The 19,880-nt window shown below is 38.5% G+C and overlaps 1 protein-coding gene across 1 annotated transcript in view; it reads left to right on the forward strand.

The window, feature by feature from the left end:
• The window catches only part of LOC311093806 (zinc-alpha-2-glycoprotein-like), a gene marked incomplete at its 5' end in the record, with an annotated part of 221,495 nt that overhangs the window by 25,557 nt on the left and 176,058 nt on the right, over positions 1-19,880 (forward strand). The gene's annotated exons all lie outside the window — the stretch shown is intronic.

Raw genomic sequence — 19,880 nt, forward strand, 5'->3', positions numbered from 1 at the left:
CACAAATAAATAATATAATAAATACAACAAGACACAACAAACAGACAATCCCAGCACAAGTATAATACTGAAGTATTCAAATGGTGTATGTTAATAGCATTTTTACCTTAAGATGTTTCTTGAAAGCGGAGACAGAATGCAAAAGTTTAAGATTTTCCTCAAGCTCGTTCCAAATCTGCGGACCTCTACAGACTACACTCAGGCTCGTACATTTCAATCGTCTTATTTTTCCAGTAATTAAATGTTTTTCCCTTGTATGATGTGTATGCTGGGGTCGACTGATTGGGACAAGTTCACACAATCGGTAATTTAGCTTATGGACAACCTGAAATATCGTACAGGCATTATGAAAAGCATTATATTCTGTAAGTCTTAATAAACCAAGGCGATAAAACAAAGGACGCGAAGGGGTATTTTGCTCAGACCACGTTAATACCCTAATAATTTTTTTCTGTAAAGACTGTATTTTTATCAAGTAGCTAGTAAAAGTGTTACACCATATAACGTTACAATAATTTAAGTGTGACTCAAACAAGTTTTATATAAGATGACAAGTGCTGATTGTGGGAGAAAATTTCTTACTTTGAAAAATAGTCCAACGTATTTTGATAATTTGTTTACTAACTGATCAATATGATATTTAAATTGTAGACATTCATCAATAAAGACTCCAAGAAATTTAGTGGTGTTTACTCTTTCAATAATTTGTTCATTCATTTTAAGACAAACGTGCTTATTAGCCAATTGATTCTTTTTGGAATGAAACACAATGTAGTTTGTCTTGTTTATGTTAAGAGATAATTTATTACACCGAAACCAGATAGCAACATTTCTTAGCTCTCTATTTATTGTTTCTTCCATCACATCTGGACTCTTATGAGACATAAATAAGTTTGTGTCATCAGCAAATAAAACCCTGTGTAAAGCCATTGTTGAATTTTCAAAATCATTTATATATAAAAAAAGAAGAGGGCCCAAAATGGATCCCTGAGGGACTCCACATTTAATGGGTTTACTTATTGAAATTTGGTCATTGATACTTACATAGTGCTTTCTACCAAGTAGGTAACTTGTAAACCAGCTAAGGCCTATTCCTCGAACTCCATAATGATTTAATTTATTCAAGAGGATGTTAAAATCAATAGTGTCAAACGCCTTAGATAAATCTAAAAAAATACCAGTAGCGGTGTCACCTTTATCGATGGCATCATTGATCTTTTCAATCAAATCGAGTACCGCCATACATGTGCTTCTTTTTTTTCTAAAACCATATTGAGAAGAAGAAATAATATTAAATTTATCAAGGTAGCCATATAGCCTATTGTACACTACTCTCTCCAAGGGCGTAGATTTGGTTTGAACATTGGGGGGGTTGAAGTTTGGGTATGCCTCCTGATATAGTGATCATGGTATAAATATTGGGGGGGGGTTGTATTGCATAGATTTAAATATTGGGGGGGTTATCTCCCCCCCATCCCCCCACAAACTACGCCCCTGACTCTCTCTAAAACTTTTGAGATTGTGGGCAAGATTGATATCGGACGATAATTGCACATATCATTTTTATCTCCAGATTTAAACACTGGTATAATTCTGGCAATTTTTGTCCTTTTTGGTACAATTCCAGAGAACAGAGAGAGATTAATACAATAAGTCAATGGCTCCATGATATTATATGCTATGGCTTTCAGAACTTTACTACAAATTTCATCCTCACCAGCAGTGTACGTGCTACGTAAATTTGTAATTATTTTATAGACTTCATCGCAATTAGTTGGTTTCATAAAAAAAGAATTTACATAGGAGCCCCGCAAGTAGTGGTCAAAAGTGATACCCAGAGGTTGAACTATTTTGTTAGAAAGTTTTTCCCCAATAGAGTTAAAGTAGTTATTAAAATTATTTGCTAAATCAATGTCATACGTATATTTATTACCCAAATTTGAGTGTATGCCCACAGAATCTGGAAACACAGCGTTGTTTTTGCTCTTGTTAAGGACTTCATTTAGTACTTTCCAAGACTTCTTAGAGTCACCCTGTGACGCTTTTAGGAGGTATGTATAGTGGTTACTTTTACTTTTCCTTATTATGTTAGTAAGTTTATTCCTGTAAGTAGTATATGTGTCCTTGTTCGTAGCACTTGGACATTTTAAGAACCGTTTATAAAGCTTATTTTTATGGGTAATAGATTTTAAGATACCCTTTGTAAGCCAAGGGTTGAGACCAGTTGCGCGGTGTCTGGCGTTCTTTTCAGGAATAGTACAACCAATAGAGCTTGTAATCTCCTTTATTAAGTTATCATACGCAATATCAGCATTGTTGCTGTCATAGATTGCTTTCCATGTTTTAGCCTGTAAGTTTTCACTCAGTAGTTTCAGGGTTCTCTCATTTATTACTTTAATTTTTGTTTTTTTTCCGTGGTATTTCGTTCTTATTTGCAAGATCTAGAAACAATACAATCGGAAAATGGTCAGTAATGTCAGATAACACAACTCCAGATTCTAGTCTAGTATTTCGAATGTTTGTGATGATATTGTCAATAACTGTCCTAGTAGAACGCGTTACTCTGGTAAATTGATTTATAGTACAAAAAAAAGAAGTGCAAAGTATTAACAAAGTTTCTTTTTACAACGTCATCTTTGGAGACATCAATATTGAAGTCCCCAAGTATGACACAATCTTTGTTTTTCTTGTTTATGGAAAATAAAATGTCCTCCAGTTTACCCTCGAAAACATCAAGGTCAGAGTCAGGGGGGCGATAAATCACTCCTACTATCATTTTTTTTTGCATTAGGGAGGTTTATCTCAATAAAAAGGGAATCAGAATGATTGTCATCTAAGACAACATCATCACAAACATTAATATGATATCTAGAGTGAACATATAAACAAACACCACCACCAGTACGGCCAAGCCTATTCTTGGTAATGAGCTTATATCCATCTAGGTTGAGAATATCAGTAAAGGTCCTATCATTAAGCCAGGTTTCACTGCAACCAATAACATCAAAGCCACAGTCAGAGTTAGAAAGTAAAGTAACTAATTCTTCATGGTGTTTACCCAAGCTTCTAATGTTAAGGTGCAGAAATGAACAACTGTTTGTATTATTTAAGCTTTTTAATTGTTCAGGAGTGTAATATCTGCAATTTAAATTATTATCTATATCAATACAATGTTTTACATCCTCTCCATCATAATTCAATTCATCAAAGGCCATAAAATAATAGTATCGTATTTGATTTGATTAGTTTGATAAGTTGATTAGGCAAGAAGTTTGCTGGGATCATATAAAAATAAAAATAACATATACACACAAAACCCATACATACATACACGGACATGTTTACACAGATAACGTTAATCTACTGCTATAATAAACTAAACTAGCTCCCTATTTAATTAGCTCTCTACCCACAACATTACATTGAGAGCTTATAAGGAAAATAAATTAGAGCCAAATCTGAGAGAGATAACTTCAGGCGCTGTACTTCAAAAGAAAACAAAATAACTCTCCCCTTTATGAGATGCATACAATAAAATACCAGAACACATGATAGGGGAAGAGTGAGTCACCTCTGAAAAACAATGTCTCAATAGTAAAGTCTTAGAGCGTCATTAATCAAAATCAAGTCCATGATCATCAATACTTTACTTAACAGTCTGATGAGCATACGACTGTATTACGAACTAGGGTATACACACACACTCCCCGGGGCAGACAAATGCAATCGTGCACAGTGATTAGTGAAGTGAATAGCATGGTTTAACGAAAAGATGCTATATAATCTTTAGCTTCCGCGACTGATGCAAATCCTTTCCTGCCTCCCTCTTTCAGTTTAATGATGAGCCTGGCAGGGAACAGCAGGGCTGGTTTAAGTTCTAGTTTATATAGCTCAGTCATTACCTCTCGATATTGTTGTCGTTGTTCCAAAACCTCCGGAGCGTAATCCTCATATATGGAGATCAGGTTATCCCGGTACTTCAGCTTCCCTCTCATTGACCGTGCTTCGCGAATTATTTTATCCTCGGCATTCTTTCTGTGCTTGCTGCAAAACACTGATCTCGGCACTTCTGTAGTCATTGGCTGTGGCTTCACCATTTTTGGCCTCTTGAAGAGCCGTGGACTCGATTAGCTCCTCGAAAGACTTAAACTGACTGAATTCAGAGGAGGTGAAGCAGACTAGAGTACTGGACCCAATCTTGCGAAGTTCATTATCATCTACATCAACTGGACTGGGGCAAACGGGCCACAGGTTGGCTGGATCTTTTAGGAAAGGCGGTCCTTGGCACCGGCGTTTTTCCGGGCCAATCTCACGCAGACTCATTCCCCGAGTGATGTCATCGGCCGGATTGTTGGCGGAGGGTACATATCGCCAGCTGTGTTGTTCTGTAAGGTCCTGAATTTCTGCCACCCGAGTCCCAACAAATACTTTGAATCGGCAAGAGTCTGATTGTAACCATGTGAGGACCGTAGTGGAATCGGTCCACAAGATCGTTTGGCGTATGGGCAGGTTTAACTCATTGTTGAGTACTTTGGCAAGTTGAGCTCCTGTCAGTGCAGCGCACAGTTCCAGTCGGGGAACAGATTGTTGTTTCTTTGGTGCTACACGTGATCTTGCAGTTAAGAAAGCTACCTCTGTTTGCCCATGTTGATCCTCTGTTCGAAGATATGCCACAGAGCCATAGGCACGTTCGGAGGCATCACAGAAAACATGTTTATCTCTTAGGCTCGTTTTTGTGTCTTTGTTGGGGCTACTGTAACACCGAGGAAGAACGATATTCTGTAGGGCTGGTAGCTCCTCCTCCCATTCAGTCCAGGTTTGTAGCAGATCTGTGGGCAAGTGTGGATCATCCCAATCCCGTTTTTTGTCCCACAATCGTTGAACGAGGATCTTGGCGCGAGTGGTGTAGGGAATGAGGTAACCCAACGGGTCGTACTGGCTGGCTAGGATTCTATATATGTTACGCATGGTAGTCTCACTACTAGGCTTGGGCGGTATTGGAATTTTGATACCGTCAAACCTCCTCCCTATTTTACCGGGGTATACGGTATTACCGTGACTAATTAAAAATTATGACATAATGGGCTCAGATGGCGTCACCAAACTGTTGGCTTGTGCCTACACCGTTCAGAAACTGAATGCCAGATCAAAAAAAATAAAATCAAGCCGTGCACGTTGTGTCTGAGTCCGGCCGACGGCATTGTTATTATGAGCCCGAGCCCACCATTATTCAACATAATATCTGTGTGCGTGCAACAAGCAAGAAGTGCCTTTGTAATCCGGTGACGCGTGTCCATTGATTTTTATTTTATAAAACTGTTCTGCAAAGATGGAAGTTGACGATCGCCATCTCTGTAGTGAACGCGCCTATAGAGAGAAATGCACATCATTGATCAATCAGATTTATTTTCGTTTTGAATTGTTTCGTTTAAAGAAATTGACGATCGCCATCTCCATAGTGAACGATAGAGAGAAATGCACATCATGGATTACAGAGAGTAGGCTAGTCTATTTCTTTTCTTTTCGTTTTGTATGGTTTCGTTTATTGAAATTGATGATCGCATCTCTGTATGAACGCGCCTAGAGAGAAATGCACATCATGGATTAAATAATCAGAGTGGCCTTTTTCTTTTCGTTTTGAATTGTTTCGTTTAAAGAAATTGACGATCGGCATCTCTGTGAACGCTATAGAGAAAAATGCACATCATGGATTAATCAGAGAGTAGCCTACCCTATATTTCTTTTCGTTTTGAATTGTTTTGTTTAAAGAAATTGACGATCGCCATCTCTGAGTTTCGGTTAATTTATGAGATTTCAATGCAAGTGACCGTGGCATGCCAACGCCCATCATGTCATGATTATATTAAATCCAGGCAATTTGGTTGATGAAAAATTTATTAAAATTAAGATACAATTTATACAAAACGAAATTCGTTTTAAAGAGGCCTTTTACAAAACGAAATTTATTGAAGTGGTCAAATCGTCTGACTCCCGATGCATCCTATCTTATTTGTGCTGATTCACTTTTCATAATCAACAAAGATGGAAAAAATAACATTATAATATTTTAACAAATACGAAACTTAATGCGCTTATTTAATGAACTCGAGAACAAAATGCATCCTGGCAGTAGTGAGTGGGTGGTAGTTTCGGAGATGCGACATTAGGTTAGAGGTGTTTACATCTCTCGCGGTCACCTTTTTATGGCACAATTTACAAATTGCCTCGTCAGTATTTACCGCCATTCCCTTCTCATTTGGCTGGAACCATAAATATTACCAAACTGCAACCACACAAGCATTTTTAGGCAATAAATAAATTATATATATTATAGGCTATATAAGTGCCGGTAATGACGGTATTGAAACTGATACCGGTGCTATTTTAAGATCCCGCGGTATCCGATATTACCATAATACCGCCCAACCCTACTCACTACTGTCTTTGGCACGGTATTTGTAGGAGATTGTGTCAGACTGATGGTTCCAGAGGAGCCCCAATGTCGACTCATGGGTGTCTGTTCGGCCTTGTGAAATCCAGAGTTCTGCACTGTCCGAAATTGCATTGTGAGGCAGGTGACTTATAGTTAAAGGGGCATTGCTGGACCACTGCCTCAGCTCGAAGCCTCCATCTGCCAGCAGGTTCCTTCCCAGCAAGCAATTTCACGTCTAATAGACGTCTAATAGCCGTCTAAACACAGCCCAGACGTCTAGGCTAAATCGAGGCTAATTTTGGGCTGTCAGTGAAAATCTAATAGACGTCTAAACATAGCCCAAGAATAGACAGCTATTGAATGACTACATATATACGTCTAATAGACGTCTAACCATAGCCCAAGAATAGACAATCAGACAGCTATTGAACGACTATATTTATACGTCCAATAGACGTCTAACCATAGCCCAAGAATAGACTAGTCATCAATTAGACCGCTATTAAACGACTACATATATACGTCTAATAGACAGACAATATGGGTCTAGGCTAAAACAAGGCTGATTTTGGGCTGTCAGTGAAAATCTAATAGACGTCTAACCATAGCCCAAGAATAGACTAGTCATCAATTACACTACATATACATGTAATAGACAACAAAATGAGGCATAAGGATTCTTTTCACTCAAATATAACAGGTTCTCATAAATGAAAATCCATCCAAACTAATTGAATATAAAGGGATTTATTTTGAACAATTATATAGACAACAACAACTTAGACAACATTCAAACATAAAAATGAACAAATAAAACATTGGAAAAATATGTAAAACAAATTAAGATATTCAAATTTTTAAGAATTAACTGTTTACTTTTGATCCATAACCCCCACCCCCTGCCCTCCCTGGTGCTTGTTTGAAATGATTAGAAATTGCATTTTTTTATTTCACATTCCGTAGCTGATGGAAAGCTGGTCATCACTGCGTCTGCCAAATGAGAAAAAGGAAATAATTATTGCTCAAGAAAAGCATTGTTGAGTCATTTAACTAATTACAGTCAATCACTTTTGCTAGGATGCACACTAGAGCTGGCCAATATAGAGTTAACAGAATATAGATTGAGACTATATAATTTATATCAATATAGACAATAATTTATATCAATATTATAAATTAATTAATATCAATAATTGAACATTTTTGCTCGCGTAATGGTGATGCAATACGGGGTGTAACGATACGCGTATTGAACAATTCTGTACAAGGCATATATATATATATATATATATATATATATATATATATATATATATATATATATATATATATACATCTGAAATTTTCTTCTCGAATGTTCATTTTTATCAAGCTCATATATGCAAGTTCAGTAATTTCACTTAAATGGCAATGAAAATTACCTATTAATTGTCATTTAAGTGAAATTACTGAACTTACATATATGAGCTTGATAAAAATGAACATTCGAGAAGAAAATTTCAGATGGCACTTAGAGGCTTTTGCATCTGAACTCTTCATATATGTGACCCTGGATCACAAAACCAGTCTTATGTTGCACGGGTATATTTGTGGCAATAGCCAACAAAACATTGTATGGGTCAGAATTATAGATTTTTCTTTTATGCCAAAAATCATTAGGATATTAAGTAAAGATCATGTTCCATGAAGATATTTTGTAAATTTCCCACCTTAAATATATAAAACATTATTTTTGTGAATGGATGCAGCACTATCGCCAATAGAAATGGACAACTTTAAAGGCGATTTTATCCATGTTTCGATTATAAAAATTTAAAGTACTGCGGAAACAAAGACACCTACATCTTGGATGCCCATAAGGTAAGCTAAAACATATCAAAATTTTATTTCAAAGTGAACTATCACTATAAGTCATTCTTTATCACTTACTCATATAACTCTAATAAACATAAAAAGATACTTATAGGCGTAGTTCACTTAAAAAAAAAAAAAAAAAAAACATGTAATCATTTACTCACTTTCACTTGGTTCCAAACCTGTATGGCTTTCTTCTGTTGAACACACACAAAAAATATATTTTGATGAATGTTGGTAACAAGACATTTAATGGTAGTCATTGACAAGTGTTCTGTATATTCAATTGTTGTACTTTGTTGACTGATTGCTGGATAATTTGCAATAAACAGTGTCTTTAAATCAAATAAAGTGGATTACATCACTCCAGTTCTGAGGTTTTTACACTGGCTATCTGTCTGTCAAAAAATTCATATCAAAAAACTACAGTTGGTTATTAAATTAACATTTTAAGGCCAAAGTAAATTTATAATCTTCTGATGCACTATGAAGAGCAGACCTCTCAGGTCATCTGGGACAGTAGCCAGCTACTTTTATATCTCCAAAGTCAAAACAAAACATGGAGAAGCAGCATTCAGTTTTATATCTGAAACAAATTCACTGAAAACTGAATGTATGCTGCATATTGTAATTATTTAAAAACAAGTGTAAAGACTTTATGTTTGCCACTACCTTTTATTAATTGGAAAGGAATTTTTTTTTTAAATAATTTCTTTTCATGTTGCACTATGCTGCTGTTAAATTTTATGTAAAGTACTTACAAAATTTGCTTTAAATCAAAAACTTTTATTTATTACTCTAATTTAAAAACAATATACTGGTATCTTTATAATAATAAAAAATAGTAATGAATAGTTTCATGCTTACCACATTCATTGAATTTAGATACATTTGCAATAACACGAGCAGGTAACGTTAACTTTTTGGAGAAAAATACTACTCTGCAATGTTAATGTTAAAATGTCACGGTTTCTACACATTATAACAACTAGGCTAACTAATTTAAACAATGAACATATCAAAAATAACACGCATACTTACAAGATCGAAGTAGAAATGTGAAGGTTTTCACTCAGACTGTTGCTCACCCGTTGCTCTCCGACAGCTGCCTCGTGTAAAATAAAATGGCGGAAATGTTTATCGCGAAATTTGGCTAAAGTGATCTAGTCGCGCAATGCCAGTAGTCCCAGTAGACATGTCTCAGTAGTGTTTCGATTGTGCCATCTAGCGGTTGGGAAATGCAATTGCATGTGATTAGATTTTTTTATCGTAGATTGTGTATGAATGTTATGTTTATGTGTGACAGAAAACATATTAAGCTGTGTGAGCGAAAACATTTCAAAGAGTAATATTCTTATACTATATCGCTGGTCTGAATCTGGGCTATAGCCAAGCCGTACGTAGACCAGATTGCCTTGATTTCGTCAGGTGGGCTAAAGCAGACCCCATATAGCCCGTCCAATTCGGAGCTAAATCGTGACTACAGATCGACCATGTCTTGAAATTACATATTGAATCTTGTAGATATCATACCAATGCGAACATGATGGAATATCAACCATTTCATGCACTGCCTGGCAAAAAACAACAATTAATCAGTTTTGACTAAAAGTGGGCTACAATAGCCGGGTCTGAATACGAGCTAAATCGTGGCTACGCACAGCCTACACATATAACATGTAAAATAAAGTAAACCAAACAACTTGTAATCACAGTAGACTTTGCTTACATGATGGAATATCATACATCTCACAAGTTATTTTGGAAAAAAATACATTTATCCAGATAAAATGTTATTTGGGCTAAAAGTGGGTTACGCATAGCCGGGTCTGAATACGAGCTAAATCGTGGCTCCGCACAGCCTATAACATGTAGCCTAAAATAAAGTAAGCCAAACAACTTGTAATCACGGTAGACTTTGCTTACATGATGGAATATCATACATCTCACAAGTTATTTTGGAAAAAAATACATTTATCCAGATTAAATGTTATTTGGGCTAAAATTGGGTTACGCATAGCCGGGTCTGAATACGAGCTAAATCGTGGCTACGCACAGCCTACACATATAACATGTAAAATAAAGTAAACCAAACAACTTGTAATCACGGTAGACTTTGCTTACATGATGGAATATCATACATCTCACAAGTTATTTTGGAAAAAAAATACATTTATCCAGATTAAATGTTATTTGGGCTAAAAGTGGGTTACGCATAGCCGGGTCTGAATACGAGCTAAATCGTGGCTACGCACAGCCTATAACATGTAGCCTAAAATAAAGTAAGCCAAACAACTTGTAATCACGGTAGACTTTGCTTACATGATGGAATATCATACATCTCACAAGTTATTTTGGAAAAAAATACATTTATCCAGATTAAATGTTATTTGGGCTAAAATTGGGTTACGCATAGCCGGGTCTGAATACGAGCTAAATCGTGGCTACGCACAGCCTACACATATAACATGTAAAATAAAGTAAACCAAACAACTTGTAATCACGGTAATCTTTGCTTACATGATGGAATATCATACATCTCACAAGTTATTTTGGAAAAAAATACATTTATCCGGATTAAATGTTATTTGGGCTAAAAGTGGGTTACACATAGACCTATATCGGGTCTATATTTAACCCAGACGTTGAAAAGACGGCTATTGCTTGCTGGGTTTTGTCAACGAAACACTTTGCTTCTTCTGCTGAAGTGAAACTTTGTAGGCAGTTGTCTACATAAAAGGATTTCAGCACCGAATTGCAGACATCATCTCCAGGCAGGCTATGATCAAGGACGTGTTTCTGGAGTGCAAATACGGCACAGCAGGGGCTCCAGGTAGTGCCGAATGGGAGGACTTGCCATTCGTACACACTGGGTTGTTCCTGTATATTCAGATCTCTCCAGAGGAAACGCAAGAGTGGTTTGTCTTCTGGAAGTAGTCGAATTTGGTGGAACATCCCCTTGATGTCGCTGCTGACTGCTACTGAATGTTCCCTAAATCTGAGTAGCACAGCAAGTAGCGATGGTCCCAACACTGGTCCTGGCAGCAGAAGCTCATTCAAGTTTTGTCCGTGATATTGGAACGAGCAGTTGAAAACTATCCTGTTCTTCCCATTGTGGTGCACCATGTGATGCGGGATGTACCAGGAGCTGGAAGGATCCGGTTCAGCATTCTGTGGCAATTTACTAACATAACCTGCTTGTTCCAGTTTTGAAATCTCAGCAGTATAAGCGGCTGCTTGCTCTGGATTCTTTGCCAGTCTCTTTTCGGTTGCCCTCAGCTGTGATAAGACTGCCTCTTTGGGTGCTCTGAGTTCAGGCATGTTCTTGACACGCAAGAGAGGGGTCGCGTAACGCTCGATACCATCCACCTCAACCCTGATTGTCTTCCTTTCCAAGAGGTCCACCGCCTCCTGGTCCAGTCTGGATCTGATGCAAATCTTTTCGTTGCACCAGGGCAGTATGTCCATCTGCCATAATTTCTCCACTTGCTTGTAGAGATCTGATTCTGGGAATGAAACCAAAGTGAAGAGACAGTGCTGTTCAGTCATCTCCTGCCGAAAGAGTTGGACTGGGCCCTGTAGTGTCCAGCCAAGACGTGTCTTTATAGCCGCTGGTCCCCCTGGAGGGCCTAGTCTTACTGGTTCTACGGGAGTGATCAGATGGGGATAATCAGAACCAATGAGCAGCACGGGACAGACTGCGTCAAAATCATATAGTGGAAGCCCTTTAAGGTGTTGATATCTCTTTCTCAGATTATTCACAGGATGTGAGTGCTCTGCTAAACTTAGCTGTTGAGCAGTAAAGGCACCTTGGATGCGATACCGTTTAGTGGGCTGAGCCATTGGGGAGATTGTAAATGAGACGGCTGCACCTCTGAGAACTTGAAACTCCTGCCTGACTGTTCGAAGGGGTAGGTCTTCAGGCTGACCTTTGAGGCCCAACTGCTGAGCTGCATTGTGGAGTAGGATAGTTCTCTCAGATCCATCATCCTGGATTGCGTATGCATCCATTCTCCTCTTTCCATTTCTGAGAATCACTTTGGTGATTTTAAGAAGAACTTTCCGGCTGGTGGGCGGTTTATGAATCAGGAGAATCTCATTCATAGTGTTGAGCAGACAGGTGTTGGTATCAGTAGTTTCATCGTGAACAGGCTTTGGATTCTCTGGCTTCCAAGCACTGATGTCATGCAGAGCCATAAGGTGTCGACTGTTGCACTGTTTGCATCGCATTTTTAGGTTACATTCTGCTGACTTATGAGTTCTACCACAGCGCCAACATCTGTTGTTGTCTTTGACCCAGCTTCGTTTCTGGTCTTTAGTAAGCAGCTTGAAGTTGGTGCAGTTGTTGAGGGAGTGCTTACTGTTGTCACAGTAGGTGCAGTAGGGTCTCAGAGAAGTCTTAAGTGGTGAAGCAGATGGCATAGACTCAGAATTCTCCTTCTCTGTGTTCAATAAGATTGTGGTGCTTTTAGCGGCTGGCTTAGAGTCTCTGAAAGTCTCTCTTGTTCGTGGTAAGGGCCCTCTACGGTGATTACTTGCAAACCTCGTAGTGTCCTCTTGAACTTGGATTTCAAACTCCAGCCATTCTGCAAAATCCAGAAGTGTAGGGATGGGCACATGATGTGGATGTGCAAACCTCCAAAACCCTGATCTGAGGTCATGTGGAAGCTTCCCAAGCAGCCGAGACACATGTGACCCACACTGTAATTCGAAAGTTCCCTTTTTGCCTAATTGTTCCAGCATGCCAACCAGGGAACTGACCTTGAGAGCGAAAAGTCTAAAGGCCTTCTGGTCTCCACTAGCTATATTTGTGCCATCCATTAACTCTGCAATCCGTTGTAGAGCTAGTTGATGTGGCTGACCATACTGCTGATCTAAAGCAGCCATCGTCCTTGTGTAAGGGTGTTGCGAATGGCAGTACGAGTCAGATGATCCATCAGTATCTGGAATTTGAACCTTTCTGTCGCATTAGCTGGGAGGATATTTTCCAGAGCAATTTTCAGTCGTGAGAACTCTCTTGGGTTAGGATGTATAAAGTCAGGAATTGTGGGGGTTGGACCTCTATACATCAGTTCTCGTTCAAGGGGAGGTGATGGAGTAAGTGACCGGCATGGCATTTGTAGATGTCTTGCAGTGTCTTGAGAGACCCAATATGGAGAATTTGAGTGTTCTTGTCTGTGGGAGTACTGTGCCTCTAATCTCTGAACCCCTTGTGGCATATAGTGGTAAGAAGAGCTCTGTTCTCTATTGTAAGCAGATGCTGGAGTTGGGTGGTGTGGAGGACTTTGAAACTTGTCCTCGGTCTGATGCTCCTTTTGCGGTTTTATGCGCGGAGCTGGTACAGGTCTGAAGCTAGTTTCATCAGAACGTGCTTGTGGGCGGACACGTGGTGCAGGCACAGGAGAACTGGAGCCATACTGCCTCGTAGGGGTGTCAGGCGAAAGGGGCTGACTTCCAGGAAGTTGATGCTCCATCTGAATTTGTAGCTGCTTCATTTGCTGCTTGAGCTGAGAAAGCTCCTTTGCATATTGGTCATTTTTGCTTTGAACTGTGTCCCTTTCCTGTTGTATCCTTTGTAGGACTTTGCGGAGATCCTTAATCTCTTCCCGTATGATGTCTGATGCAGATTTGCGCTCATCATCGGACCACTGTGACAGATTGTCTTCTTCATAACCTGGTAGCACTGGAGTGAATCCAGTTGCGCCTTTCTCTGCCAGTCTGACTGGATGAGTGAGTGGTGACATGGGTTCTGAAACAGGCTTAGAGAGGGTGAAGCCAGTGAGATCGTACTCATCGTAACGTGCGGGAAGGACAGTCCTCCTCCTGACTCGCACAGTTGGCTCATCCTCTTCATATAATGACATCTTCTATCTCTTTGGTAAGTCCAGAATCCGTCTCGAAGGACCGTGAAAAAATGCTTCTGGTTGGTAGCACTTATACGACAAGTTGCCAGCTCAGGGTGCTGACCCACCAAAGACTGTCCGATTAGAGACTAAACGAAGATGCACTTTTCTGGAAATAACCCATTTATTGTCACCACTCAACAGACTGGGTTGTATGGTTGTGTTTGTGTGGTTTTCTATAAAATAAACAGTAAAATAAACATGAATATACATAATAATAACAATGATAAATTACAACAATTAAACATGAGCAATAATGTAGTATGATATTTTAACATCAATAATTAAACATGCACATTATTATAAAAACAAACTGAAAGCAAATGTAAGATAGGCTGTAACTCCTATATTATATTCAACACAGATGTAATCTGACACCTTGTTATGCTGTGAAGATGGTCTAGCGCTGCTCTGACTGGATTATGAGTGCGCATGCGCGTAGCGAATTTTCCACAACAGTTCTCCCATTAAATATAGAAAATATACAGCAAACTCTGCTTCAAACAATAACATAACATGTAATAATAAAAGAAGTATAACTCTAGTCCGGATAATAATAAAGTTATGTATACAAACATACGAGCTAGAGTGGCATGAATACACGAGGGTGAACACATCTATGATATAACGTTACATCTCGGGCACAATAACTTGTTTCCAAGAGCGAATGCAGTACTCATCCAGTGTATAATCAAGGATTACAAACTTACTTTTGCATTCACGCACAACGCTTCTTCTTCTTCTTCTTTTTGATTTTTAACGGCGGCTGGCAACCAACTTAAATAGGTGCATTACCGCCACCTTCTGCTCCGGAGTGTGGAACAGAGTTTTACAATCTATTCACCAAACCCGTTTCTCTAATAAAATCGAAGAAGACTTTACTATTTATTTCACTAGCCCATTTTATTAAAACCTTAAAATTTATTTCCTGCTTTACATTCTTTCTTATTTCTTCTATCATTGTTCCTCTTTCTTGCTCATATCTTCTACAATCAAGAAATACATGAGTTACTGTTTCTTCAACCACAGATTTCACATAACCCGTTTGGGTGTTTCCCTATTATTTTAAGTGACGCACAACACTTTGTCCGAAATGCGGTATATAAACAGTTTATACTGATGTAAATTCAGCGTCAATCTCCGAGTCCCGCTGCATTGTAATACCAGAGAATGTCTAATAGGAAGAGAATTGGCACTCTCTGGTTACTTCCGGTTTCTGGACTGGCTGCAGTAACAAGTCTCTGTCCATGCGGGGGCGCTCGCAGGCGAGTGCAGAATGAATGGAGGTCTATGTCGCTATATCCATCAAAATCCACTTTTCTCAGGATATAATTTTTTGTCTAGTAATTTGAATGTTGTATTCGAAAGGAGATGCAAAGAAATTACACATTGCTGGGTGTTAGATTTTTTAGAGTCACTTATTTGCTTTAAAAAGTATTTTAAAGTGTCAATGACGTCATCCACATCGTACGACCAGAGATACTGCTTAACGGCAATCCTTCACTCACTCTGGTGCGTTCGCGCTCTGCACTTTCTTTTCACTCGAGGCATCGACAACACAGCTGACACAGGTAAATACACGTGCTAGAAGAGTTTTTGTTTTGTTTGTTTCTGGTCCCGCTTCGGATGCCACGATGCCATCAAGCGGCATCTCTGGTCGTAATCAGTCCTTCACTGACCAATCAGCGTTCATTAGCAGAATGCTAGCATGTTATGGGCAACAACAACTCAACTTGTAAGAAATCGAAAGGACATAAGTACTCTTTCATTCAATTTTCGACCTTTAACCCATGTTGAACTTGCAAAACCTACAATAAAATCTGAGATTTCTCAACGGCAATCGGGTGAAAGAGACAAATTTAGCCGTATAGCCCCATTGACTCCCATTCAGTCTGCACTCGCCCGCGATCACCTCCAGTGGAATTCTAATGGAACTGCAACCAACCATCTATACAATGGGGCTAATAGGAAGTGCCAAGGCTCTCCGTAGACGGGCTCTGGTAATACTTTAAGCAACAGCTGCGAATGGAACGGCTACGGTGACCGGAAGTATGCTGTCACACCGCCGTAGCCATGAACTTAAAAATCACTAAGCAACCGTAAACAGAACAGCGCAACGCAGCATTAATTCATTTAATCAATCGTAAAAATTAGCTTAAGTTTAAAACATTTTAACACATATTATACAGGGTTGCCAACTCTCACGCATCTGGCGTGACACTCACGCTTTCAGCATCAATCTCACGCTCTCACGCACACGCAAGAAATGTCACGCCAAAATCCATGTTTCTCCCCTCTCAATCCGTTAATTTTCTGTTGATGACTAGACCACAGCGTATTAATTACAGGAGAGGAGTTTAAGGCCCACAGCTGTAACATCTGCCTACAACGTTCTCACAGCAGTATTCTCTGGCCGCTGATTCGCTGAAAACCTTGCACCTGATACGTCAGTTGCGTGTGAATAGTTCAGAGAGAGTTCAGAGAATAGGTTCGGAGTCGGAGCCACTGATGCGCGTTTGAAAGTTTGGATGACAATCAAGGTAAGCAGATAATAAAATGGTTTGCCTTTCACTCACGGGCGTAATTTCCTATGGGGACAAGGGGGACATGTCCCCCCTCTTTTCGAAATCCCGTTCGTTTCCCCCCCACTTTCAAATTAGTTTATGATTTTTTAACCGCCGAAGAGCAGGACCGAGCAGGACACGGAGCGCCGGCATCAATGCGCGCAGCCGCGTCCAGGAACATCGCTTGCACACACTAATACCTCACTGAAAGTTATAATGAGCAGGTATCGCGCTGTCTGTGAATGTCCTGACGCACACACTCACACACACGACGCACAAAAAGACTCGCGCCAGTATCGAGCGCACAGACAGCGCGTCAGAATCAGTTTTGCTGGGCAGTTCTCTTTCGCGCTTGAACGAACAATAACACACACCAAAATGTCCGTTTTGTCGAGTATCCTCATAACAGAAAAGCAGTCTTAAATTAGTTACATAAAGTCTTAAATGAACACGAGAAAATGAGATGCGTGAGAGCCTGTCTGCAGCGGCAGATTTTAAAGGGACAGCAGCCACTAATTCTGTCTGTCAGTAAAGTTAATCAAAAAACAAAGGGAACAGAGAAAATCACTAACTGCTCTTGACTAAAGGACGCTTGCAGCTTTAATAAGGATTAATCTAATTTAATTAATAATTTATGCAGTGCGGACTGTTTGATAACCTAATTCAATTTCTGTATATTTCATAGGCCTACCTGTTAGACAGGAAGGGCACATGTCAATATTACATTTATTTTGGGGTTTATGTGAGGATAGTTTTAAGTTCACTTATATTAAAAGTTGTTATAATTTTCAAAAGTAAAAAATAATTTTCATGGAGACATGCATCATAGCTACAGTGATACTGGCCTTCATTCATAAAAAAAATGCCATTAAACAATTATTTAAAATATATGTTGTTTCTATATTACAGTGGAAATTGAGTCTCACATTATTAAAATTTTATTTGCACACAAAACATTAATGGTGAACATTTTTGACTTTATAAAATGATTCTCTCAAGTCTTGGCAATTGGCCCCTAAACAATAAAGAAAGTAAGACATATTTTTCTTATACATAGTTTAGTAGCCTACTATATTCTTTTTGGCAGAATTTATCATTATAATCAACTTAATTAGATTTTGTATCACCATAGTCCCTAAAGGTATGTAAATGCAGGAAATGTGATTAAAATTGTGAAAAACATTGACACCCCAATGTTGCTTAAAGTCCCTACCTACTGTCTCTGTGAGGGCGGGGGAGGTCACATGCTCAAGGTTTCTGGACGCTGATTGGCTCAGGTAAGGTGCCGTGTGTGCCTCAAATACAGAGGGAGAAATTATAAAGAGAGGTTAGATTTGACGGCAAACTATAGCCTTTTTTACAATAGTAATTGATGAGATAGAAAAAGTTTTTTATTTCTCTTGTTTGTTTCATCTAATAAATCATATTTTTAATCATATAGAAATCATGTTGTGTTCATCATTATTTAATCTGAAATTCTTCCATATAATGGCAGTGAATGGCAACCAGCATCAAGCTTTAAAAAAAGACACAAAAGTATCACAGAATGACCCCATGTGACACGTGTCGGTGTCGTATAGTGTTCTGGGGGTGTTCAACAGTTTCTTTAAAAGCTATGATTAAAGAAGCTTGCAGTCGGATATGGCAATGAAATTGGAAAAACTGTAAAACTGGAAGACAGTTGTTTTAATATACAAAACATGGTAAGACAAAGTAGAGAAGATCCGATAATTTTATTAAGACTAAGGATGGGCCATACAAAACTTAATACTACACTGAACATAATAGGGAAACACAGTACAGGATAATGTGAAATTTGCCAAGTGAAGGGAACAGTTGATCATGTGTTGTTATTTTGTCTTAAACAGGAAAGGAATGAACTACAAAGAGAACTACAGAACATATGCAATGAATTTACAATCTGCAACTTATTAAACATAAAACAAGGATCTGGTCAAATAATAAAGAATAAAATTCATTAAGAATAGTGGACTTAAAGGGTAACTAAACCCTAAACCAACTTTTTTTAGTTAATGATCTGTAAGAACGGGGCTTTATTAGTGCTGTTCATTGATTCAAGTAACTTTTTTGACATTTGGGTATAAAGTGTTTTAATTTTACAGTATATGGTGTAAAAACGTCTGAGTGCTGCCCTCTTCAGGTTGAACGGTGGCTACTGCAGCAGGGTTCCTGCAGGTTTCAGTTAGTCAAATTTAAGACCTTTTTAAGACATTTTAAGACCATAAAGATTGAAATTTAAGACCTACACGACGCATTGCCAAAAAATATTCAAATCAAAGAATTCATTTTATTTCAATGAATTCAGTAATTGAAAAAGTTGTACAATGTACATGTACAAGTTCAAATAAAGTTGACAAAAAAGGTTTTTATAAAAAGATAAACCTCACATATTTCAGACTTTAATTTATCTTTTTTGACTCATTCTTTTTATAAAAAATTATTTAGTGACATTTACAATACACTTTAGCTTATCTTTTATTATTAATAGTAAAATTCGGTCCGATTTTCCCGTGGCGTCTGTCGTTGCTATGCAACTCCACAATGACAAAAAAGTTTTAGTGGCTAATGGATTTCCACCGCCGAAAAACGCTTGCTGTAGCTCTGTTACAAGATTTATTTACGGAGAAGAGAAAAACACCCGTAGTGTTTGGGTGCACCCGCATCCTTCATGTCTTTTTTCATGTTGCTGTGCCTGGAAAAAAATGAGCGCGTCGCTTCAATTATAAGTGCGCTTACCGCGCCTACATTTGAATGAACTTGAGCGCGAAAAAGACGCGATATGTGAACTGCCTCTTGGCGAGCGACTTCGATACTTTTTTGCTACTTTGTAATAACTTAATGCGGCCAGCGTTTCTGGAAATGAACGAGGGTAAAATCTTTTTTAAGACCTGACTAAATTAAATTTAAGACCGCGGATGAAAATCTGGCTGTTTTTAAGACGTTTTAAGGCCTTAAATTTAAAGTTCAGAATTTAAGACATTTTAAGACTTTTTAAGACCCCGCGGGAACCCTGTGCAGTTGAATTTTCCTATTGGATGTTTGCGGTACTGCGTAACATAAGCAGGTTCCAGCTCACCACATATTCCAATATAGAGGCAGAAAAGT

The sequence above is a fragment of the Abramis brama genome, assembly GCF_963993115.1.
Source record: "Abramis brama genome assembly, chromosome: 12".
NCBI classification, from domain to species: Eukaryota; Metazoa; Chordata; class Actinopteri; order Cypriniformes; family Leuciscidae; genus Abramis; species Abramis brama.